At 41.1% G+C, this 25,523-nt stretch overlaps 1 protein-coding gene across 1 annotated transcript in view; it reads left to right on the top strand.

Moving 5' to 3' along the window:
* Window positions 1-25,523, top strand: part of zfhx3b (zinc finger homeobox 3b) — a 219,310-nt gene that overhangs the window by 15,137 nt on the left and 178,650 nt on the right. Inside the window, exons 2-3 of the mRNA XM_078175685.1 lie at window positions 1,315-1,350; window positions 24,653-24,725. The gene's annotated coding sequence lies outside the window, so the exon portion shown is untranslated. The remainder of the gene's footprint in view (window positions 1-1,314; window positions 1,351-24,652; window positions 24,726-25,523) is intronic.

The following is a 25,523-nucleotide window of genomic DNA, read 5'->3' as shown; positions in this document are numbered from 1 at the left end:
CACCGTACTGTACAGAGAAACAGGGAAGTGTTGGTTTTAGCTCGGCATTAATAACACTAATAATTCAAAATGAAGTCGGAATGTCAGCACTGCAGGGAATACTGTAGATTAATTTCCCCTCCTGTCATAGTAAACCCACTATGTTTTGTGTTTAATTTTTTTTACACTCTATTTATTAATGAATTAATTTGTATGTTTGTCTTTTATTCATAGCATCTTGAGGCAGAACTTCTGCCAGTGCGAAGCTAGCAATTATGCTAAGCTGTGGCTTATTCACCAAAATTAAACTATGGTCTGTTATTCACTGAGGCATCTGCAGTGTTGTCAGAAATCATTTCATAAGAAATGAAAGGAGAAAAGAAATTATTCTCAAGGTTGTGATTTCAAGGTTGAGATTTTGCCTCACGAAAATTGTCTTTTTTCAACTTTAAGTTTGAATTTTCCAACCACATGGCCACAGCTAGCCTTCTGCTCTTGGTACAGTATGTTGATTTACTTGGTATTATATGTGTTATGTGTTTATGACAATGGGTCATGCATCACTCTCACACTTTTACACTTCGTAAGATAAACAGAATAAGAAAGCGTATTGACATATATTACAAGTGCAATGTCCATAGTAGCAGAGGAGAAAAGGCTGATTTTGAAACATTTTGTATTTGAGTGGGCAGAGTTTTGCAGCGTTTTACAGTGGGCAGCATTCACTATATAAGCATGGTGACAAGAGTCAGTCATTGCTTGAGGTGCAGTGACTTTAGGAGGCCTAACATTTTGTATAACTGAGGAACAATGAGCTAGAGTCTGTTTGTGTTTTTTTTTGTGTGTGTGTGTCTGAGCTGCTAAACGAAAGTGTGTTGAATGACATTAGAATGCAATAGATGTATAAAAGGGGAGTAGTTTTTGATTTACATATATAAATGCAATGCTTTTATGTATTTTATGCATAATAGGTCTGCAGTGTCCTTTTCTTATCCTCAGGTTGTAATATAACTTCATAACAAACAGCACAGAGCCTGCGGACAGAAATGAGTACAAAATAACAATATGATGATAATGGCTGTCTGTGATTTGCCAGATTATTCAGGTTTTATCCATTCATACAGAAGATCTTGTTGCAAGCTTAGTACAGCCTCAGGGCAGGTATTATTGGTCAATAAGATGGATGTTGGCAAAAGGTTATGAATTGTAATTGTAATAAAGCAACACGAACAGCGAGACCTGTTTTACTTTTGTTTTCGTCGAGACAATTGTTTGAAGGATATACAGGATGATTGAAGCCTGTGGACAATGATGCATCTCTCTTATATTTTGCAGGACTGTGAGGGAAGCTTTTCCTCCGCTTCACAGTTGGTAAGTGTTTCCTTGAAACTTTTTTTTCCCTCTCATTGTTGTTTCACCACATGTATGAGACTTTAGGGGAAAGACTGTCTTTGAGGAAAGTTTGTATGTTATAGATTTAATCTTTAAACAAAGTCTTGAGAACTTAAACGTTTAAATTATGAGCGACTGTGTTAAGTCTTTACTGAAACATCCATTACATGCACATATACCATCAATTTTAAACCATACCCTATTATTGTAAAAAATAAAAAAAAGACAGTTCTTTTAAGTAATATTTTTAGAATAATTTTTGGGTAGAACAGGTAAATTTGATGATGATGATTAAAAGTAAACTCATTTTCTCCTCTTAATTACATTGTTTTTTCAAACTGCCAGTATTTTACAATCCATTTAATCTTACAATCCATTAATGAGATTATTCTGAAGAACAAATTAATAGATATTTATATAATTTGTCTCAAGGTAGCTTGAGTTAACATATAATCAGAAAGTCTTCATTTAGTTCTTGACCTAATCATGGTATAAATTAATATATTAATCTTTCTCGTTGTCTTTTTAGAAACATGATAGGACCTTGGCGTATGAAAAAACATAAAATAAGTCAGTAGAAGCGAGATGTAATTAATGCTAAATAACTTTTTCTTCTGTTTACTTAATACTAATATGAAAATCTGTGCTGCTTTTTACAGCATTTGTTATATTTTTAACGCTATATTTCCACAAGCAGTATTCACATCTCACAGTCACTTGAGGAATAGGAGTAATTAAATAAATAAAGAGGAATTTATCAGGAATTAAACATCAGAGGAGGATGTATTATCAGTGAAGTGTGCAATGATCTAAATCTTAAGAAAATAAGAAATCAAATTAAGCCAGCAGCTTGCCCTCACAGGCTATCTCATGTGCAGTGATGGTTGATTAAATTGTTATATCTCGCTGAAGACTTGTTTATTGACATCTTAGATACACATTCGGCATTTTAAGTTTCTTATGTCAGAGCTGGACTGGATTTAAGGCATGCTGATAATTATATAAATACAAGTCGTTCTTGTGGGATAATTTTATGATGGTTTAATATAACTGACAATTCGAGCAATCCTTTCTAATTAGCTGTTCGTACTGAGCAGATGTACTAATCAACACCACTGATGGTGTTTTATTTTGTTTAATTCAATAAACCACTCAAGTGTAGTTTTATAGCTGTGAAGAACACTTATTGCATGTACATGATCATTTGTTTGATTGCACGCGGGCACAGTGGTTCTTTATGGATATGTACGTGCACATGGATCTGGATAACCATTGCAGAGTCATTTAGCTGTCAGCATCCTCATGTTTGCGCACTGTACTGCAAGTGAACTTGACCTATCATTAGCTTTCTCACACACATACACAGATACACACAGTGAACACCTCTTCTTCAACTTGTCACTGCCCTGACCTTGAACCTATGGGGTTAGCAGTTCAGAGGTCAAAGGTGAAGACAGTCTGGTTCTGTAGATTACAGCAGTGGCTGATTTTCGAATGGTACTTCAAGAGAGCACGCAAGGGTTTGAATGAGCTCGGCCCAGACAAGAATACATTACAAAGCAGTTTTTACCACAGGTGATACCCTTAACAAGATCTGATGTGTGGAAATCACATGTAAATGTGCACCGCAGACTGACCTTTGCCCTCTGTGTGTGAGGATCTGTGACCAGCGGCTAACCCGTAATCCTCTCCTAAATGGTTTGACAATAGAGAGACGTATTGATCTGGTCAGTCTTCTGGCGAAGGGGTCAAGGGCCTGACACGCAGTCCGAGTCTGCCTTGTGTCTGCAGGTAAAGTGGCGTTACCATTACTGGGGCTCCGTTTGTCTCTCCACCACCTGTAGTCACATGCTAGCCTATGTGTGAATTAGGCTTCTGTTTCAATTCCCGGGACAGACCAGCTTTGTACGTCTGCTCCCACGTCACTTGCTTCGCTACGTTAATGAGGATTACAATGAGGCTATGTGTAACCAAAAAAAAGAAAAAATAACACATTAGAGGTTGTATGACAGGCTCAGGAAATAGCTTCTTTTTCTCTTTAAGACAGCACAAATTGCTTAAAGTAAAGCTTATGCCTGAAAGCTTTGGTAACCTACACCATCTAACCCCCCCTTCCAACACCAACACCAAAAAATAACACATGTCTGCAAGCTCCCTCTCTGAGCCCCCAGCTTTCCCCACTGCGCCTGGGCGGCTGCTCTCCTCTGGGCTCACCCAGAGAGGGCTGGCCAGCTCCCACATCTGGCCAGACAGAAGAACAGAGAAAACACAAGGAAATTCTCCTGCCGACCACTAGTTCTCCCTCTTGCATACATAAGCCTTCCCTTTCTCTCTCTCTCGGATTCTTTCGGAGTGACCGGTGATAGAGCAACATCTGGAAGGAGCAGCAGTTTTCTTTCCTTGTGTTTTTTTGGGGAGATCTAGGCCCCCGATAATCCGTCTCCCTACTCATTAAAGGAGCTGAATAAACACAGGCCTCTTCCAGTTGTTCCTATGAATTTCCTCACCAGGCGTCAGGAGACCCAAGCAGGGGCTACTGGATCAAAGCTGCCGGCAGCCCCATGTGTGCCGAGAGTGAGAGTGCGTTCCGGGGTTGGGCCCATTACCTTTCTCCCTGGGAGCCTCGGAGGCCCCTAGGTCACTGGCTGTCAGCTCTTTGGCCCGAGCTCAGCAGAGGAAGAAGAGGAGGAGGAAAAGGGAAAGGAAAGGAAAAGATATGAAAGGAAAGGAAAAGATAGGAAGAGAAAGTTGACCAGAGGAGATCGAAATAGTGCATGAGAGAAGATGTCAAGACAGAACATGAGAGGACAGGAGAAAAGTGGATGGAAACAGGCTTGCTGGTACATGAAAGAGAGCTGTGAAGTTTCAGAGGGTAGTCTTTAGGTACACGTTTGACTCAAATGACCTTACACTTGACTCTTTTTCTCTTGTTTGAGGGAAAGCTTTTGGTTTCTGTTTGTGTTATTTGTGTAAAAACAGATGTGACCACATTTAACCATCTGTGTTAGGCAGCTGGACTATTATGCTGTGAATTAGCTCAAAAAAATCTGCAAAACAAAATGTTATTTATGTGTAAACACCTAGTTGCAGGTAACAGAGCGATCACGCTGTGTTAGTTGGTGTGTGTGCCACTCCAATGCACTGACCCTGGTGTGACATTAATTTTCTAATTCCCTGCACTTCCTGGCAATCAACTTAGAGGGGCAGTGGTTCGCTGGAAAAGTTTGCAGCGGAGGCAATTAAAGGCAGAAATCTGAGCAGCAGCAGCAACAACAGCAGCGGCGAAATCAACGCAGGCAGAGGAGGATGATGCCTCGTGCTCTAATTGTTACTTTCTTACTTAGAAAGATGATAAAATTTATCATGTTGCATCACTTGTACAATGAGGGAAGGAAAAAAAAAAATCACCAATATTAAATGGTCAATGTAATTAACTTACCTGGCTACCAGCTGCATGATGCAGGGTGCAGATGTGGCTGGAAATGACCATAGTGTTTGTGTTTTTATGTGCATGTGTGTGTGTGCTTAAGAGTGTGTGTGTGTGTGTGTGTGTGTACAAATGGCCCTGTGGTCGTCATCAGGCTCCCATCAGCCCCTCCATTAGTTACTGAGCTGTGGGTCCGTGCTGGAGCCTACCTGCCCTGAATACAAATTAGGAGAGGAGAGTATGGGCAGCAAGCACAATGAAGACAAGCACACATGCGTGCACACAGTCACAAAAGGTAGCATTAACATATTATCTACTTTGACATACAGTGACATATTTTGACACACACTCATAATCAAAGTAATTGCATTTTACACACCTAAAAGAGTGAGATGTTGCATCACATGCACGGAATAATATTCCAATCATTAAAAACCTTTCTGTATATTTCCTCCGGCTGATAAAAGCATACATGTCTGATTACTGCCTATCACTGGACACTGACACACCGACGCCTGTGGAGAGCACTTCATCTGGCGCAGGCAGATCATAGCTTACACATTCTGAAATAACGTCACACACAGCAGAGTACACACACTGGTAGCCCAGCACAAAGGCAAATATGGTTGCATACTTCTCTTCTCCTTCTGGAGCCGCAGACTCACGTGCTCGTGACAGGAAATCTGCAGGCAGTCATTACACCGAGCCAAGCAAACACGCAGCCGCCGTGCTCACTGATAATGTTTTCACATGTGCCGCTGCTATGTTGGAGGCATGGGCACACGCGTGTGTGTGTACAGATACACAAACACAGCTTGAAAATGTAGTGATAAAATTTATGTGGCAGACAATCAATGTAAAGGGAATGTTTAAAATAAAGCCGTGTTTTTTTGTTTTTGTTTTTGTTTTTAACTCAATTCAGTTTAGTGAGAAACACTTTTTGTCAATTTAATTTTGGTTTTGTACAAATCACTGAATATTTTAAAACTGCAGATGATTGCATCACAGCCTTCAAAGAAAATGTCTTAAAATAGCCACAAACCTAAGTATGATAAAATATTAAAACTGAGAGGATGACGGTGTTTTTCACCTGTAAAGTGAGGGCAGAGGAACAAGGTGAGGCCCTAGAAACCTCGTCAGCAATGATGCTAATGTTTAGAGGGATGTCAGAAAAAAGAAAGAAGAGGGTGTCCGGGTTGAGTTCAAGGCCAAAGACCAGGGCACTGCCTTGGAGTTCAAGCAGGAGCTGTAGGGCACGAGGGCTGGGGGAAGGGGAGAGGGTGTGTGATGGCTTCTGTGTGTCCCTCCGGCAGCGCAATGGGACCCTTGGGAGACCTGGGTCAGGAGGCCTCCCTCCAGCCCCCCCGCATTACTGTGCCATTTAAAGCCACCCAGCATCTATTTCCTCCAATAAAAACTAATAACCTTTTCTGTCGGAAATCACGGCAGCTCTTGACTGCTGGAGCAGAGGCCTGGCTGGATGGCCTGTAATTGCGGTCCAGAAGTCCCCCTTAAGTTTATTTTTTGCAGTGTTTTGGATTTGATTTTTTTTCCCCCAGTCCTCTTGGTCCTCTGCGCTTTGCAGCTGATTGCCTGCGCAGCTCGCCCCACACTCAGTAATCAGACAGGAGCTGGAGAGGGGGCAAAACAGCAACTCAAGGACCTTTTATAATTGGGAGGGATTTGGAGGGCAGTTGGACTTTACATTTGGTGTCAGAATAGGTTGTGATGGTGACTGTGCTGGCTGTATAACAGAGGTGGCGAAGCCCCCATTGCAGTCAAGTAGTTCATTGTAAGGCAGCTATGAATAGTCGGCATGTACTGTATGTCTGCTCTGTTATTGTCCACTTGCCGTTGGGAGTGTTGTGGCACAATTTTGGAAACCAGCTAAAACAAGTAATCCACCACACTTTTAACAAGAGATTCCTAGAAATCTTTAAACGCATTTTCGCCAGGGCTCGGAGAGCTATTTCAGCATATTCCTAGAAATACAGAATATGCTACTAAATCATATTGCGAGTCTACTATTTCATGGAATATGAAACCTATTTGTTTGGACTTTTATAATTACATCTTGCAGATATTCATAGTTGTTTGGGGTCTTTGTTTACATAGCAAATTGTGATGAACAGGGTTTTAAATGCAGCTCTGTCTCACAGAATATATACTGCATTTTTTTACATGTAATACAAAGTTGTAAATGTGTTTTCTTTCTGTGACAATGAGTCATTTTATTTAATTTTCAATAATTATTTTGAACGAAGAGCCGTAGAAAACCCTAAAACCAGTAAAAAATCTGTAATAATGTGCCACTATAGAGGGTAAACAGACACAGACTTTATATATTATTGCTGCAAAACCTTTAAGAGGAAAAAAAAGCCATTACAGCAATTATATCCAGACCTAAATAATTGTTTTTTTTTTCTTAGCATGGTCTTAACAGGAGATTGTCAACCACTTATGTGTTTAAGTAGTGATTCTGCTATGTTGTGGCTAAATTATAGAATAATTTGGCACACCCAACCAGAGTGAGCTTCCTCTGGGCTCACAGTAGGATTGAGGTGAATTCAGATTCAGCTCTTTTCAGGATGCCCTGGGGCTTAGAGCCCAGCTCGTCCAGGACTACAAAAGATCTTGAGTGTAGCCCTAAGCAAACTGCAGAGTGAAAAGAATTGTAGTTGTATGCTTCTCCATCTGTCTTGGGATAATTATAGTCTGGTTTATCCAAATTAACTGCTAGAATGAACCGATTAAGGTTTGCATCTATGTTTATAAAAATACAAATGCAAGTGCTTGATTGTTATTCATCACATCATATATTTTACTGACATATATTTTTACTGTCTAAGTTAAAGTCTTTTTCTCTTCTTCACTGTATATCTCAGATGAAGGAAATAGGAAGTCAGTATTAATATACCAGCCCTCCTCTCCTCTGCAGATCAATCAACAACCCAGCAGTATTTAACTATTTGCTCAAAATACAAAATAGATTTCTCTTTAATACTTGAGAGTCAAAGGACGGCACAATCGGGGGGTCATACTGGTGGAAACAAAAACTCTGGGGTCTAAAAAACTGCCCGGTTTTTAATTGCATGAGGAGGAGTGTGTGTTTGGGGAGGCACTGCTGGATACTAATTGAAGAGAGCCGTGAGCACCCTTAGGGTCACAGCTTCTGCCTTTGTGTCTCTCCATGTACTGCACAGACACACAGACAGCAGGCCCCCTCTGCCACAGAGAGCCACTGCCCCCCAGGGCTCAGAGGCCACAGCCTAGCCTTGCTCTCTGACAGTACAAACAAATATCTGTAGTCCAACAGAACGGACCTTCTTGTTTCCACAATGCACAGCACTGGGTGGGCATATCTCCTCAATGTAGGAGGGCAGTGCTGCTCTTTTTCTGTGTGTCTTCCTGTGTCCTTTTGGTGTTTTAATGTCAGAGTGAAATGTATTTTTGGGCATGAAGACATAGGAAACCATTGCAGACCTCGCTGAACTTTTCTTAAACTTTAGTCTGTCAGGTGAATCAGTGTAATTATGGTCTTAATATATGGTCTTAATATTTTTTTAATACTTAATATAATTATATTGCTATATATATGGCTCAGTTTAATGCAAGAGCCAATAACCTTATGTTTTGGTCTGCTACCATCTGGGTCAATTATTGTACTGTACATGTAGAGTGAGAGGCACACCTTATTTTAGGCCTGTAAGAAAAGTGTCCCATCTTTAAAGGGGTTTCTTATATTAGTTTCAGAGAACACAAAAATACCCTTGAAACCTTTTCTATGCTAAACAAGATAATGAAATAATGTTGCACAAAAATTATTTTATTTAATCCTCAAAAGGTAAAAATACCATAATTGGCCTCAGAGCATCAAAATGCCACTGAAATACAGTATACTGTATGACTACTTGCTGCTCACAGTCGTGTGTGTGTTTATGCGTGTGCGTGTGTGTAAACTGTACATGCACATGGACAAAAACATATAATTTTGGTGACAAAGGACAAAAATGAAAAGGTCAGACAGACAAAAAAATAACACAACTTTGGGGCCTGTGAATAAAAAAATATATAACACTTAAAGAAGAAATCATTTTTAGCGGTGTGTGGGAGTTAGAATGTGAGTGTGAGTGCTTGCATTGTTATTGGTGTGCTATGTTTAATGGTGACTCATAGGCAGATTAGGTCAGATGAGATAAATGTGTTGCAAGATGTCTCAGTTTGGGTCCTGTCACTTGCATGGCAATGAACTTGACTTGGAACTTCAATTGGGGAATAATATGGCATAATGAGGCAATCAATAATAACTATGGAGCCTTCATGTCTAACTAAAGATAGCAGTGTGTGTATACCATACTATTGCTTGTGGCTAATGTAAGCAGTTATTTCTATGAATGTGTTCATGCTTTCATGTAGGTGTGTGTATATGGAGGGGGAATAATGCAGTAGTCTGTGTTAAGAGCATGGAGTCTAACCATAGACTGTATATAAAGATGGACAACATGACAACTCCTCAAAAATGAAGCCAAAACATCTGGGTCGCCCCCTGGTGGCTGGCTGCAGTAGAGGTCATAAACCCCGCCCCCTCCATGTTAGTGGATGGCACATGGGCCAATCTAAAAGATAAAAATACACATCAAATAAATTTTTCCCAAAGATGGTTTCTGTCATTTTAGAAAGTTATATCAAGTTGCTGCATTTTTAAGTGCTTATTTTTCTGATAAGTTTGATTCTAATTAGTTATTTGATGCCATAAAAGGGGCATTTGATGATGTGATTGACAGCTGTGTGTGTGCCAATCATTGTACTCGCAATCAGTGGCGCTGCTCACAATTGGTCAGACATGTTTATGGGCAGGAACACAATACGTCGGAAATCGCTACTGTGTACACCATGGACTGTAAAAGTAATAGACATAGCTACCGTGATTTCACCCATCAGTATGTGGACTTCTGCGTTTTGAGCATTGTGGCTTTTGCCATCTTTTTTTTTTTTTATGGAGCCAGAGGTGACCATATTGGGGTGAGAGGCTGGAGCAGTGGAAGAGTGAGGGGTGGATCTGACTAAGAAGCCAAGGACATTATCAGCAGACGTAACTTTAAGCTTTAATAAAATGTAAACGGGTGAGTTATATAAAAATTCACCCCCTGTACAGTTGTCATGATCGGGGATATTAACTGCCGTTTTTGTACCAAGGATATAAACGTGTATTTCTGGTGTAAAGTTGGACATTTTAACGTGGGTGTCTATGGGGATTGACTTGCTTCTGGAGCCAGCCTCATGTGGCCATTCAGAGAACTGCAGTTTTTGGCACTTCTGTGTTGGCTTCATTTTTTTAGTGCTGGAGGTTGCTGCTTAGCGCAGACTTTGGCAGCGGCTGTTTGCAGGATATTTTGCCTTCATTTTTCTACAGTTGGAAAAAGTGGTAACACATTGTCCATTTTAATATACAGTCATTAAGTCTAATACTGAAGTGTTGTCTTAAAAAAAGACTTAGTTCCTATACTATAGATTGTTATGGACTGGGCAGCGTCTAGTCTGTTCTAGCACCAGTTGGCTGTGGTTGGCTGTTCCACAAAATATTAATGAAGGTATTGACGAGATGAGGCTACCACACAAAGTGAGAGATACACGGGTGAGATTTCCCAAGCCATTCCCCAGCCTGTCTAAATAGGCACTGTAAAATGACTTTGCTGTGATAACTCAAATTAAATTTCTTCACCACCAAAATAAGCAGGGATGGGTGGAAGTTACCCACAAATAACAAGGCATCTGCACATGCAAAATTACCCTGCAACTAGCAGCTATTCACTTCTCAAATTGGTTTAAGTGTGCAGTGTTGTAATGAAGCCTTGCTTGATTTTAGCTGATCATTTTGTGCTTGTAATCACGTACTGTATGTCGGAGGCTTGGGCTTTAAGTGTCGGAGCATAACTGTTACAGTGAAAATAACCTGTGTGTGTGTGACCAGAGGTCTGTCATTTCACCTTGTGAGTCATAGGCAGCCTCTGCCTGTTTACATGTGTGCTTTACAGTTTATTGTATCAAACTATTTCTCACCAGAGAAAAAAGAATTTGCAATTAAAGGCCTTTTTCGTAAATGTGATTCTGCTCCAACAGTACATATTTGTAATACTGTTCTTTATTCAGGCACCTATTTCTCAACATGGGCACGGAGGCGTGGCCAGTGATTTGCCACATTTATAAGTTGTTAGCATTTAGCTTTAGTTTGTCCACCACCAGACATGTATAACACTATAGATTAATCAGTGTTAATAATGCAGGGCAATTTGGAGAGAATCAGATATCACGTTGACTTACAGGCTGTATAAAATAATGCCAGGGCTGTTTCAAGACACTCTGGGGGCCCAAGGCAAAAGGCACCTTGGAGGCCCCCCACCCCCCACCCCACCTCTAGGGTGACCAGGTCCCAATAAACCAAATGTGGGACAAGGAGTAGGTTTGTGAGGGACAATGTGGGACACCCACCCCCAGCGCGAAGTTTAGTCATCAGAGACTTGTCACGGTACCAAAATTTGGACCCACGGTACGATACCAGTGAAAGTATCACATTTCTGAGTAGTATCACGATACCACAGCAAAAATGAGGCAGATGTGCCTTTTGTCATTTATAAAAAGATAAATCACTTTTCTATAATACATCAATGATATTTCAATGGAATAAATTACTTATTGACTTATTCATACTTCAAAAACAGCATCAATAAGTGATTAACATGGGGGGGATCAAAATAAAATAAATAAATAAAATAAAAATCAACCAGCCACCTTCCTCCCCTGACAAGTAAAGAACAGTCCCTTCACAAGCAAAGAACAGTCCCTAAAGTGCGATAAGGTTTGTGGACCGTTACCTGCCACAAAGAGAGAAATGTGAACGGCTCGTTTCTCCTCTGACACATCACATACCTGTGTGCCGCCACAGCTCGGCTGTTCAGGTATTTCTGGGCAGTCATGAAATCAACAAAGAGGAAATTATTGGACCTGGAGCCGGACTTTTCCGTCGCCGGTAAGCCCTTATCTTATCCCTTATCTATCCGTATTTGACAGGAATATGACTTCTGTGACCCCCGTTCAACCCACAACCGGCAGGATTTGCCTTTAGTTTCTGCTGCTGGTTGAAATCCGTACTCGCACAGTGTGCTCCTGAATGATTTGTTTTGCTTGCGCAAAACTATTTTTGGTCGCAAATGCGAGTAAAATGATCACACTGTAGAGCTCTGTGGAAAAAACATCACTGTAGCATATATATAAAAAAAAAAATCTAACCTATAAGTAAAAAGAAATAAATAATAACTTTCACTGCTTAAAGATACTCAATAGCTCAGCTACTACCTGAAATGTCACTGGATACCAGTCCCGCACAATGCGGGACATCTGGTCACCCTACTTGCAAGCAGCAGCTAGTAGGGGGCCCCATTAGGGGGGATTCCAACGTGTTATCATTGTTGCAGTGTCTATAGGGGTTCCATCATATTGTCATTAATATGGACCAATGTCAACTGTCTCTGGGGGCCCCCTTCCAGCTCGGGGCCCTAGGCAATTGCCTAGTTTGCCTGTCCGGTTGCGGCAGCCCTGGACATAGCTACCCTGACACCACCCATCAGTTTGTGGAGTTTGGCTTTTCAGCTGTTGCCATTGTTTTTTTGTTCTTTGTTTTTTGGAGCCAGAAGTGACCAAATTTGGACAAGATGGTGGAGCTGACTCTCAGATTGTGGTGATGCCTCACAATCAGTCAAAATGGCCCATCCTTAATAAAATGTAAACAGTTGACTTCAAGAAAAATTCATTCACGTACAGTTGTCATGAAGATGACATTGGTTATAGAGACCAAAACAGTTTTTTGCACCAGGCTGTTAAAGATGATTATTTCTGGTGTAAAGTCACACATTTTAACATGGGTGTCTATGGTAATTATCTTGCTTCTGGAGCCACCCTCAAGTGGCCATTCATGGAACTGCAATTTTTGGCACTCTTTTTAGCCCTAGAGGTTACCACTTAAGTTAAGTATTCATTCATTAACTTTCACAAAATATTTCCACAATGACATTTTTGATAAATAATCATTAGTAATGTGGATAAAATTACAAAGTGGGTGAAGGCCATTAATAGAGCAGCTAGAACAGTCACCAAACTGTAATGCAGCCTTTAAAACAAGGAAAAGACAACACTTAACGATATTAGGATAGCCAAAATCTAAGATAATATCTAGTCCCATATCAAATGACATCGATATATCTTTATTTTGCCCAGCCTTAATGTAATTTTAAGAATTGCTTATTATAGTGCATGCCTGACATTAAGGAGGCAAAGCAAGTACAAGTATACATACATACAGACATACATAAAGCAACTATGATTTTATCTTCATACAGCATTTATAGTTTTTAAAAGTAGTATTTCAGTGTAAAACTATTATCATTTATATCAACAGGAAGCAGATTGTTAGCCTTTTAAAATATCAACACACCCTAGTTTGGTGATGAAACCCAGACTGTGAAAGATACTGTCACTTATGATGAAGCCAAGTCACAAGCTTACACTGCCTGATAAAATAACCTTTTCCATTTGTCTTTTATTCTGTGTTCTTTCTATGTGTTCCTGTTTTTGTGTTTCAGAGTATTACTGCATGTTTGTGTGCACACTTCCTTAATTGCATTAAGAGGATGACGCACTTTCTTACTCTGTTTAAGCTCACTTTAATTGCCTCTGAATGGTGCGCTAGGGAAGCAGGGACTGACGGCACAATGTGGACATGCAATTAGCTATCTTTCATAAGACGCTCCGGGGAAAATAGAGGGCTCCAATTCATAAAGGAATTTCACACACAAGGCAACAAATGCTATTTTGTGTCACTGCTGTGGTGGCATCTTGATGGAATGGCATTTCATTCATTTAAGAATCAGATGTTCAGGGAAGGCAAGACAGAGAGATTCAGTCAAAGGGAAAGAAGAGGGACTGTGATGAAAGGGGAGTAATGCACAGTGGTAGCAGGAGACACCAAGATATAGGTGAGGTGCAAATAAAAAATGAGAGGAGAGGCAGGAGAAGGGGTGAGGGAAGAGTGATCGAGGTAGATCACGGTAGAGACACATGGAGATATGTGAGCCCCGGTGAATTCTCACTTCAGTTTGGATGGTGTGCACCATTGATGGCACAATGACAGAATGGCTCCTGGAACTGTCAGGCCTGGACTGTGTTTGAAATTACACACACATTTTACAAATTTGATCCAATATGACATATTAAGTGGAACGAGAGGGAGGTGCCAGATGTTTTTAAAGCACAGAAGATTGAAGAACTTTAGGATGCTGCCAAAAGTAACAATATTTTAAAGGGCAATGTTTTGCTGTTGATAAAGCAGGCTGCAGCTGCTTCTGTCTTTTGCTCTGTAGGTAATCAAATCAAAGCCGTAGTAATGTGACCCCTTTGTCTTATACTAACATAAACTTGTCACATGCCTTCACTGATCATTATTATGAGTCGGCACTCCATAAAACCCTTATACTTTATAAATATTAACTTCTTCATATAATTTTGTAGGTATGTCTGACGTGGATTGACAATAATATTGTAAGTAGCTCTTAAAACATGGTATTAGTTTAGGATCCTTTATCTAGATTGGGACAGGCTGCACATGCATTTTTCATGTGTATAAATTTATAAGTGTAAGGCATTAAGTTAATGACGTCATGCATTAGGTTAATGGCATTGTTGCGACATGTATCGAAAGCTTTTAATGCCATACAATGCAATAGGTAGCTCAAACAGCGCTACTGATGCTCTCTGTCTCCTCCAGCTGCCCCTCCTTTTTCTTCGTCCTCTCCCCGTACTCATTTTTCTGTGCTTTTTTCCCCCTTTTTCATTTTTCTGTGATCCTCCACCCCATCCCCAATACCCCTTCCCCCATCTTGGACAATCTCTCTCTGTCTCTTGCTGTCTCTCCCCTTCTTTCCCTCTCTCTCTCATCCCAACTCCATTCTCCCTATCCCTCCCTCCACTCTTCTTCATTTAATAGTGGACCTCAGAGTGGTTGCCATGTCGACCAGCCGGCATATTACTATGGCAACCAGCCTGAGCGAGACGTGGCTGCTGATTAGGGAGAGATGTCTAGTGTAGCCTGGCCAGCGGAGGGTGGAGAGGAAAAGGGGGAAATGGTGTTGGGGTGCTAGAGGGGGGTTGTATATTATAGGTCTGAACATTGTGTGTGTGTGTGTGTGTGTAGTACATGTGCATCTCAACAAAGAATTTGTAGAGGCTGGTCAGTTCTCTAATAGTAAGCTAAAGGACATTTTACTTCAGATTTCAGATCACTCTGCTACCTGCAGCAATGCACTGTCTAGATGTGCCTGAGTCTTTTCCTTTCCTTAAAAGAAATAAGAATCTGTAAATCTCACACTGTGCTCACCATCATCACATAGGCTTTTTATACTGAGCGCCGGATTCTCTTCGCTGGAGCACACCTATGGAAAAATTCTCCGAAATAGATTAATGGCAAAAAAAGAGTGCATTTCTATGTATGTCATCCAGGAGTTGCTTTAACGTGTCCCTCAAGGCCCATGGTGCTGAGCTACTTTGTTTTGGTGCTATATAGGCAAACCTGAAACCAGGCTGGAAATGGTGCTTTTATTGTATTTGGGCAGAATCATATCTAGTGTTATGACATGTGAGGGACGGAGCAGGCAGAGCTTTTAAAAAGCTGCACCCTCCTCCAAGAACACTAATGAACGCTGTAGAGGATGCCTCAGACCTCCCAGATCCATCAGAGAAACTAATTACAAGATCCAATTAAAGAGAGAGAGGGAGAAGAAGGGGAAGAAGAGAGAGATAGTATATGGGGGGGTAGGTCTCCCTTTGCCATTGACCCAGCCAAGCCGTCGGCTCATTCAAGACAGTAATTATAGCTTATTTATTATTCATCCTTGAGCTAAATAAGAGCGTGACATTTCAATAACAATAATAAGGGCAGAAAAAAGGCAGCACAAACTACAGACTTACTAATTGCAGTGCTCAGAGATTAAACGACTGGAAAAATGTTGTTATTTACTTATTCATAACATCGAGAGCAGCCATAAGAGCATAGCAATGCACTTCGCTGAAAATGAGTCTAAGGGGCTCTCTCATGAGATCTCCTTGGTGGACATAATCCTCGACAAAACCAGGATGCCATGCTTCCCTTAACAAGTGTTTTGGGGGTCTGTATCTCTGAGCAAGGACTTAATGACTTTCTCTTGCTGTTTTATTGTGACCATGTCTCATTAGGATGAGCGGTGCAATCTGCTGTGTGGTCTTAAATTTTCAACAGATTTTAAAGGGGGCCTATTATGCTCATTTTCAGGTTCATTCTTGTATTTTTGGGTCTCAACTAGGATATGCTAACATGCTTTTATGTTAAGAAAACAACAACTTTATTTTCTTCATGCTGTCTGTGCTGGAACACCTGTATTCACCCTCTGTCTGAGACCCTTAGTTTTAGCGCCTGGCTTGTCAAGCCCTCCTCCTGAAAAAGCCCCCCCATGCTCTGATTGGTCAGCATTTCCAGGTCTTCCTTATCTTGGCATCTCTGCACCATCATTGCTGCCGGGGAATGACTATAACAGAGAATAACAGCTCTTACTACTGTGAAAAATCACCAATAATAACTTATAAACCAGAATCTTCACAACTGGACAACATAACATAAGCAGCTAAGATTACATGTTTGCCTGACATTAGTATGTAGCTACATGTAGCAGTGTGCACAACGTAATGTTAACACTTGCAGTAACGTGCCTGGAGCGGACGACCATATAAAGAAAATGTTGGATACATTGAGAACGGTCTGAAGCCTGAGGTTTTTGCTCACAGGGGTAACCTTTACATATTTTTCCCTCAGTATTTGAAACATTGTCCATGTTTGGTAAGAACATCCAACATTGTAACATTATATATCGTAAAAAATTCAATTAACTCAAGTCCCAATTAAACACCCAGTCCCTTTTACTAGCCTGGTGTGGCTACACATTTTGACAAGTTAAGGCCTATCTCAATTAGAGGCCTGGTCTGGTTGTCAATCAGTTCTCAGATGTATAAAAGAGGTTTCTTGGCTACCTGAAATTATGTGCCCATTCTTCGATTACCCTTTAAGTTTTTCATATTTCTTTAGTCCGTAAGGGTCCTCAGATCAAAAGAATCAAAAGCGTTTTTAATAAAAATTAATCCAAGTTGTGAGTATTGTTTTAACAGGATAAAGTGGTGTTATGTTGGTATTCCAGGTGCCGTAACTCTCTTGCTCTTTCTGATGTGCTGTCTGTCAGAGCTAGATTGAATGATTCATAACTGATACATTATCTTAAACCTAATTTTTATACAAGTAATATTCGTACTTGTTTAGATAAACAATTTGATTGTATTTCCTGATCTTTGCTGAGCAACAATTTTGTGTGAAAGGAATTAAAGGCCTGTACCAAATATAAGCCTGTTGAGTTCAGTGATTTAAGCAAATAATAGCCCGGGCTACAAATGGAAGTTTTACGGTATATGACAGAAAATAAGGAAAAGCACATGATATTCAATCATAGTTTAGTGAGATGATATCTCACAAAACATACTCAAAACTGAATGTATTTTTCAGTATTGTGATTATCAGTTTATCCAGCTTGCATAAGGCCCACACCCCTCGTCCTCTCATCCTCCTTTTCTTTCCATACACTCATCTTCCCACCTCTCCTTCCCCTAAGCTGAACTCTGAGGCACCTCATTAAGACTTGCCAGCTCTTGGCCTCATTGGCTATGGCAGAGGTGAAGAATATCACATAATCATGAAGTGGAGATGGCATTACACTCATCACAAATTATAGATGAGTTTTACTGTGTGGCGGCAGGCCTGGCAGACTAGTGCTTAACTTAAGTGACTGTTACAGGGGTCTGCAGAAGCCCTCCTCCCCTCTGAAAGAGTCCCCATCCCTCCAATTGGAAGTAACATTTATTGTCTGTGCTAACATTGGGTATTTCTGTGTTATATCACACATTGCTGATTTTTTCTTTCTTTCTGGAAACTGACCCTTCCTGCCTTACCATACAGGGGCATAGCTAGATCAAAAGACAGTTGTGGCGTACTGCATTACCACTAAGACTTATTTGTTTTATCCAAATCAGATCATAAGTGGGGTGCTTTCTGCTCATTAAACATGGATATGGGTATGTTAGAATGCAGTCTAGTGAGTACTGGTCAGGCTCAAGCCAGTGAAAGTCCACAAACAAACCCATGACAGTTGTAATTGACTGGTACCTATCTTTTTCTTTGAATGTATGTGATCAAACAGAGATGCCTTTGTTGTCTTCTGTCATTTACCTGCCACACACTAAGAATAACTGTTTTTGATCATGCAGTTCTTATGGTAGGCCTCATGACTCTTCCATTATGGCACTACGACGAGAAACAAAAAAATAGAAAAAAAAAAAAAAAAATTGAAGACAAACAGCAATCTGTGCTTTTCCTTTGATTTTACCTATTTGCATTTATATGTTCCTCCAAGCCACTCAAGAAGTCCTTTACCTCCACCGCTAACAGAGTAATGCATAATAGTACAACCCAACATAAGCCTCGCCATATGTCCCATTGCCATTGGGCAACAATACACTGTTCTGTACCTTCCTTTTTCCCTCTTAATGCCTTTGTCCTTGAATCTCAAAGGAGCCTTGTTAATATACTTCTATTAGGTGAATCAAGCAGCAACAGACTGCAGACAGTGTAAATGAATAGTCAATATTTGGAAATATGGTAAAGGCATGTTAAAAGGCAAGTTTATTTGTGTATATTGGTGTTTTTTTCCGTATGGTATTTCATCTCATGAAATATAAGTGTGTGCATCTATGGTGTGTCCCTTATATTTTACATAAATGCAGCCGTACACATGCTCAGATGTACAGCAGAAACCTCGACCTTGCAGAATTGAAAGAAGGGAGTAGCAACCCGGTGACCAACAGAGGGTGGGAGGGTTTCATCAGAGGGCTGAAAGGCTTCTTCTCTCCCTCTCTTGCTGATTTGCCTCCTCTCCCTCTTCCATTTCTAACCATGCAGACCCTTCATACCCTCCCTGCGTCTCACTAAAACAGGAGGGGGGAGGTTATACCACTTATCAGCTGATGCGGGACATGTCCTCAGACAGAGCCATTGATTTTATTGATTGATTCATTTGCGGTTTTCCCATACGGTTGCCTGCTTGTAGTTTTTGTCAGGGGGGCTGAGCTTATACACAGAGTTGTGGAATTCTGTTGAGGTGTTCAGTCGGACCAGGGGAGGGTCATTGTGGTGACTGTGGCGCAGAAATGGGAAAAGTTCAGAAAAGCCCAGTGTCACGTTTATAATATTTTCTTTTCCTAAAGTCTATTAAGAAGAAGTATATAAACCAAGAAGGTAGTCGTGCACAGACATGAAAAAAACATCCTTCCGCTTCATCAGCTTCCCTTTTACCTCTTTCTCATGCAAATGGTGTGGAAACTGTCCACATGATTGCACTCACTATACCATACTTACAGGATCACAAGTGATACACAGACAAACACATTGCCCCATTGCTCTCTCACCACACTCATACAAACACATACACACTGACCAGATCACACCCCCTCGGGGCTATGGGGCAGTGCTTGAGCGATGTCTCCCCAGGGGGCTGATATTTTATAGTTTGTGTCCATCAGTGCTGTAGCCCGGGGCGCCAGGGTTGACAGTAAGTGCTCTCAACACCGATGACACTGATTCATCTGAGCTATGACACAGATGAGAGAGAAGGGGGAGGAGGGACGACCAGAGAGGAAGGATAAAACACCTAGAGACCAGGTTATGCTTGTGTATTTTGTTTGTGTCACCGGGCCTTTATGTTTTGTTTTTAAAATCAGTACAACAGATACTGTATACCCTCCAGCACAATGTAATGTTAGTGAACGCCAAACTGTTTTCTCTTCAGTAGTGGATGGTATGTATAGAAACATGGACGTTCGCCACAACACACACGTACTATGATATGGTGGTCTAATATGGGCTAGAATGGGCTAGACTGGAGAGATTGGCTTGAGGAAAGGACTCCAATCTAACATGGCATTTCAATTTCTCATTCCCCCTCATGGCTGTGCTGTGCACTGCTGCACCTCTTCTACATATATATAGGGAGGACGCCGCTGAACCCCAGCCTTCTGGATGCGCATACTAAGCAATCAATGTGTCACCTCTTCCTGACAATCCTATTTTTTTCATATGGGGGCCATGCTCATTTTTTTTCTTGTCAGCAGAAGGTAATTTGCTGTATTGTGATTCAGTCCTAAAACTTGGTGACGAGGTGTCTCATAAGTCGCTACCTCCCTTCTGTCTCCCCCCGCTCCCTCACAGCCCCCCCGCCCCACCCTGCATCACCCACAATATGGAAAAACCGAAGGAAGGCACCCCAACCCCCATCCTATCTACACCCAACTGCACCCCCACACCCCTGTCCCTTCTCTCCACACCAAGCCCAACGTAGTTGTATCTGAGGCGGGCTGCTAAATTAGATAAGCGGGGCTGTGGCGCAGCGCCCCTGATTAATAAAAGATGCAGTGCTCCCTAGGGATGGCCCTTCTGAGGGCCGAGCAGAACCTACCCACAGACAATGGAGTTTGCTGGCACACAATGAACAGGAAATGGAGAGAATGAACCAATCATGGAAATATAACATTTAAAGCAGAACTATCCTGTGACCCTCTGTAACATTATGCATGCATCATAATAGATAATAACTAATGTTGGAAGTGGAAAAAGAACAAAAATATTATATATTCATTTATTTAGGAAGCATATCCTGCTATTGACATATGTTGGATAGAACTGCTGATTTCCTGCTGTTTTATGACATTTGCAAGTCCTTCAGCAGAACCACTGCAAATTCATGGTCCTTTTTATTCTTGCCCCTAACAGTGCACATTTAACATATTGTTTAATATTCATCCTGCCATTGTTAGGGCAGCGAAAACTACCAAAATATGAGAGGACCACAGAAATTGGTATCGTGGTTTCTGACACTGTCTTCTGTCCTGATTATATTGCTCTGATTATGAGAATAAATAGTGACAGGCTTTCTCTCATGATTTCAGATTTAAACCCAAAACAATAGACAATCAGAACAAAATATCTGAGATATTTTTTAAATACTAGAAGTCCAGTGCAGCATGTTTTAAATATATTTAAATATATATCATTTCTAACCCAATGCGTTTGTCAAACAGTTGCTTCAGTGCAACAGTTTACAGAGGATTTGTGCTCCAAGGTTATTTCTTTATATGCTTAAATATTTTAGCTTTTTTTCTGAACATTTTTATAAACTTTTGATGATTTAGTACTTTTAAGAGTAGCCAAGAAAGTTAGAAGATTTTCTGTAGTTGTACCTACTGCTCAGGTTCGATCTATGTGAGAACAAGGACAATGTGCCTGCCACAGAATATACAGGATTGTCAGCAAAGCTTTTGTTAAAATTAATTTTATTTGGATATTCATGCTCATATTTAACCAGTAAATAAATTATTTTAGGGATAGGCTGAAAGACAAAAATGTCAGCCACTGAAAGCTTGTTTTAAAAAAATGCTGGAGTGAGTATTTTGATTGTGATTTTTTACCTATTAAAATACAGCTGTAACTTTGTTTTGAGTGAATGTCCCTGCTATCATCTAAACATATAAACCCGATTAAAGCTTCTTGGGTTTCAACATTTAAATATATCCTTCATTCTCAAAAATATTGCTTAGACTTGCACATGAAAGAGATGAAATAGCTTCTTGAACCGAGCAGTGTTCCCAAGTATCTTTGTCATATGTGTGTGTGACTTGTATGAGTGCTGTGTGCGTACCTCTGTGAGAGAGTGTGCTAAAAGGCTAACGGATGCTCAGCTAGTTTTCACACCCACAGCATCACGTTGTCATGTCATTTCAGTCCTACATCAGCTCTATTCACATTCGTCACCTAATGGCTTTGTTACCAGGAGGATATTATCCCTCTCACTACTCATGTTTATAAGACAGCCAGCAGGGATCCAGTTGCCTATGGAGACCGCTGAAATCAAGGCTGTATAATCATGTGGCTTCCCTTTCAAAATTTAGGCTGTAAATAGTGCATTAAACCAGTTCATTTTACTACTCACATAATAATGCTAAAGCATTCACTGAAACCTGCTTGCCCAACACCGTCAGACAGGTTTACTAGGCGAACACGTAACTACATCAGCACCGGACAATCAACACGAATCCATTTACACATGACCTCATATGCGCGCATGTGCGCTCATGCAGCCACACGGCGTTAGCAGACATGTTTCCCCTCTGCTCCGTGTTGGTGGTGTGTGATTGCCACATGTATCATGAACACTGGAGCATTTATCTTTAAATAACCTCCACCCCCTGTCGCTACTGAACAATAGCGAGACGCTTCTAATTTTCTGCAAGATAATGGTAGTCATATTGAGATGAAAAAGGTCAAGGGTTGGCTTGTGAGGTTTTGATTGGTTCGGAGCATCATGCTGCCCCTGGAGATAAAATGGAAAGTGATATTTCATTTATAGCACCACCCTTCTAGACTGCATAGCAATTTTAGGTGATAGTTCCATGAGGAGGCCCAGTGCTGAAATGATTAGAGTGCATCCACCAGTCAAACACTAAACACAAAAATGGCTACTCTGATTTCCTGCATCAGCAGTTTTTTTTTTTTTGCTGTGTTTTTTAATGATCAAAGGCATGTGCTGTATAGTTTCCCACATGCTGTTTTTAATATGTAGTTTTTCAAATGTTCTCCCACCCCCTCCAACCAGCAAAGATTGATGGGTTTTGTTTATGAATATGTATAAGATGTGCATATGCAGTTGAACCTGCCTTTGACCTTCATCTGCTCACATGTATTCAGTGAGCTTCTGCTGCAGCACTCTGCATTGTGTTTTAAAAAGGAAAGTATTTCTTGCTGAAGTAGAAGCTGTAAGTTATAACACTCTACGCACTGATACTCCTCAGTTCTCAAGACTGCGTATATTCATATTCAAAAAGTGCAGTCGTTCTTTATTTTGTACGTGCTTCAATGGAGATGTGGGGGGATGTCACTAAGGTGGAGTAGATGATTGTTTGCCTCCAGCCTTCTGTATAGCCTGGTGTTGTTCATTGAATGTTATATTTAATTCATGTCTTAACCACAGTGGTTAGAGAATCACCACTAGCTGGTATGTGAATGTACTGAGGACCAAACTATAGCTGACACATGTGAGATCGACCATAGAGCCCGGTTTGTGAGTGCACACAGCCTAGAGGATGCATACAATCATATTACCAAAGCACTGGCTTAAACCATAACGCATTAACAAAAAATAAATCTATTATTGCGCAGCTTCTATCTCTTAATAGAGGTGACACCTACAACAAATTTGTGATGTAATCTGAAAATTCATATCATGTGTTTTATTATGTTAATTCCCAAAAGCGTTATGAAACAAGAACAGTAGATATACCAGCATTTGGCTGACATTTTTTGGTTTTGTTTTACCCTTCTTGGCAGCTTTTGCATAATCTCTTTGGCCTCGTTTATACATGGTGTTTTTTTTCTTTTTCTTTTTTTTATTCCAGCCGTAGGGTGCATCACTCATTATGCAGTGACCCAAACTGCATTTCCCAAAGAGCAGTCCAGCCAGTGGGAGTGGCCTGAGCTTGTTGAGGAGGCTGCCCTTTAAGGTCATTACAATGGTCATGTGATAGGCCAGCGGAGCCCCCTGGGCCATATGACAAACCGAGCTGCCAGACCGAGGTGTGTGTCAGGGGTGTTTTTCCACAAAGCATTCTATAAAAGTGTAACTGGGCTGTATTTGCCCTTTCCTCCTGCTATACGTTCAGCCAACAGGCCCCTGAAGATCTCTTAAAAAGTGCTGATCCACAGAGCTGGACTGGTGCTCTTGTAATCCTTCTAGCTGTGCTCCACCTCCCCCCGACACGATCCCCACCCTCTGTACCTCCTGCTTCCTCTCTCACATTCCCTCACTGTCTCCTGCTGATGCATTGCGCTGATGCGAGCGACAAGGTGATGGGATGAAGGGGCTTGTTTGGGCCCCAAGCTAATTACCACACATTAGAGCATGACTAAATAAATCTTAAGTGCCGCTAATTGCTTGGCAGTGAAAACAATAACTGTGGTACTTGCCCAGAGGCTCTGGGGTAGTGAGGGGCTGGGGCACAGGGGACCAAGGGCCCTGGCACCCGGCCAGCAGAAGACACCGGCACCATCAGTCAACTCCCTCACCCCCTCTGCCTTCATGTTAAAGTCACACACCACTTGGCACTGTCACTACGTGCACCATATGCCCCACACCCACCGCATCCACCACCCGGTTCCTAACACGCTCCCTGCAGCCCTCACTGGCAAAGAATAAGCCATACATGACAGGCACAGACAAGCTCAGTCTGTCTGTGGAGCCATCATACATCACTGCATTAATAAACATGAATTAGTAATGGCACAATTAGACGGGGTTGTTCTGACATTTACTAGTACAATAATGGTGTTCTCCTCTTTACAACCCCCTTTGGCCTGTACTGGAGCGCCATCAGATCCCAGACCTTTAGATGTGAGGGTGGTAAGGGGGAGAGATGTCCCCGCTCTGACTGTGTCTCGGTCACAACAAGAAAAAAAACACATCTAAGGGATTTATATTGAGTTTGTTTGTTTCTGGTTTTTTTAAATGATATTTTTTAAACTCCCAAATATCAGTAACAGCGTAAAGAATAATCCAGCGTCAGTCCAGCTTTACTCTGTATGTATATAAGTGTCTATATGTAACGTGTGTGTCTTTGTTTCCCTCTTAGGTTGCATTCTGGTCTGTGTAAAGAACACGTTTGATCAGCCTGTGCTGCCTACCAGATCTCCTGTGGCCCAAAGGTATGTTCAGCACAGACGTCCCAGCAGCCCTGCCTCACTGAATGGGGCATCACAAAGCCTTTCACTCTGCCACAGCACTCACCAAAGATGAGTGCCATAAACTGCAGACAACATTATGTGACAAGATTTCAAAGTAGTCTTCATTCAGAGCTGGTAAATGCGAATTTCTATCCTGCACAAAGAAACTCAAGCAGTACAGTCACTGCTCATATTCTGTCTGATCTGCAGAAAATATCATGTATAAAAACAAAATTTACATTTTGTGCCATTTCATCATAATCAAAGATTTTAATTACCTGGTTTGATACAGTTTCCTTAATAGAATTAAGCTCAACAACCTGTTTAGCTTTATTAGTGGTGAGCCCGGCCAGTGTTTATTCAGTTTGCAACAGTGCCAGCAGATGCTTTCACACAATATGAGTTATGATCAGAGGAATTATACGCCTTTCAATCAAAACCCATTAGCATAAAAAGATTGGTCACAAACATTAACCTGAAAACAGTATACCCATTTACAATGCAAATTGATCAAAGCTCTTATAAATTCTTTTGTTTTGCCCTTTTCTTTGTCTCAGTTTTAATTATTTCTTGTAACTTGAAGTTTCATTTCCCAAAAACTGACAGGGGGTGAATAGTGATGTGATCTCAGAGTCACGTTTTCTCCTCTGCCACTCTCTGATCCTCCCTTTTCTCTCCTGAACCAGTGGCTTCTCATTTGCACTGTCACTCTTCTGCAGTGTTTTACTGCTTTCCCAGGGGACTCGTGTGCTTTTGTTAGCTTTTCTGTGAACACACACG

This window comes from Epinephelus lanceolatus, chromosome 2 (genome assembly GCF_041903045.1).
Source record: "Epinephelus lanceolatus isolate andai-2023 chromosome 2, ASM4190304v1, whole genome shotgun sequence".
NCBI lineage: Eukaryota > Metazoa > Chordata > Actinopteri > Perciformes > Serranidae > Epinephelus > Epinephelus lanceolatus.
The sequence above is the reverse complement of the archived record's forward strand: the minus strand, read 5'-3'. Positions and strand labels throughout refer to the sequence as shown.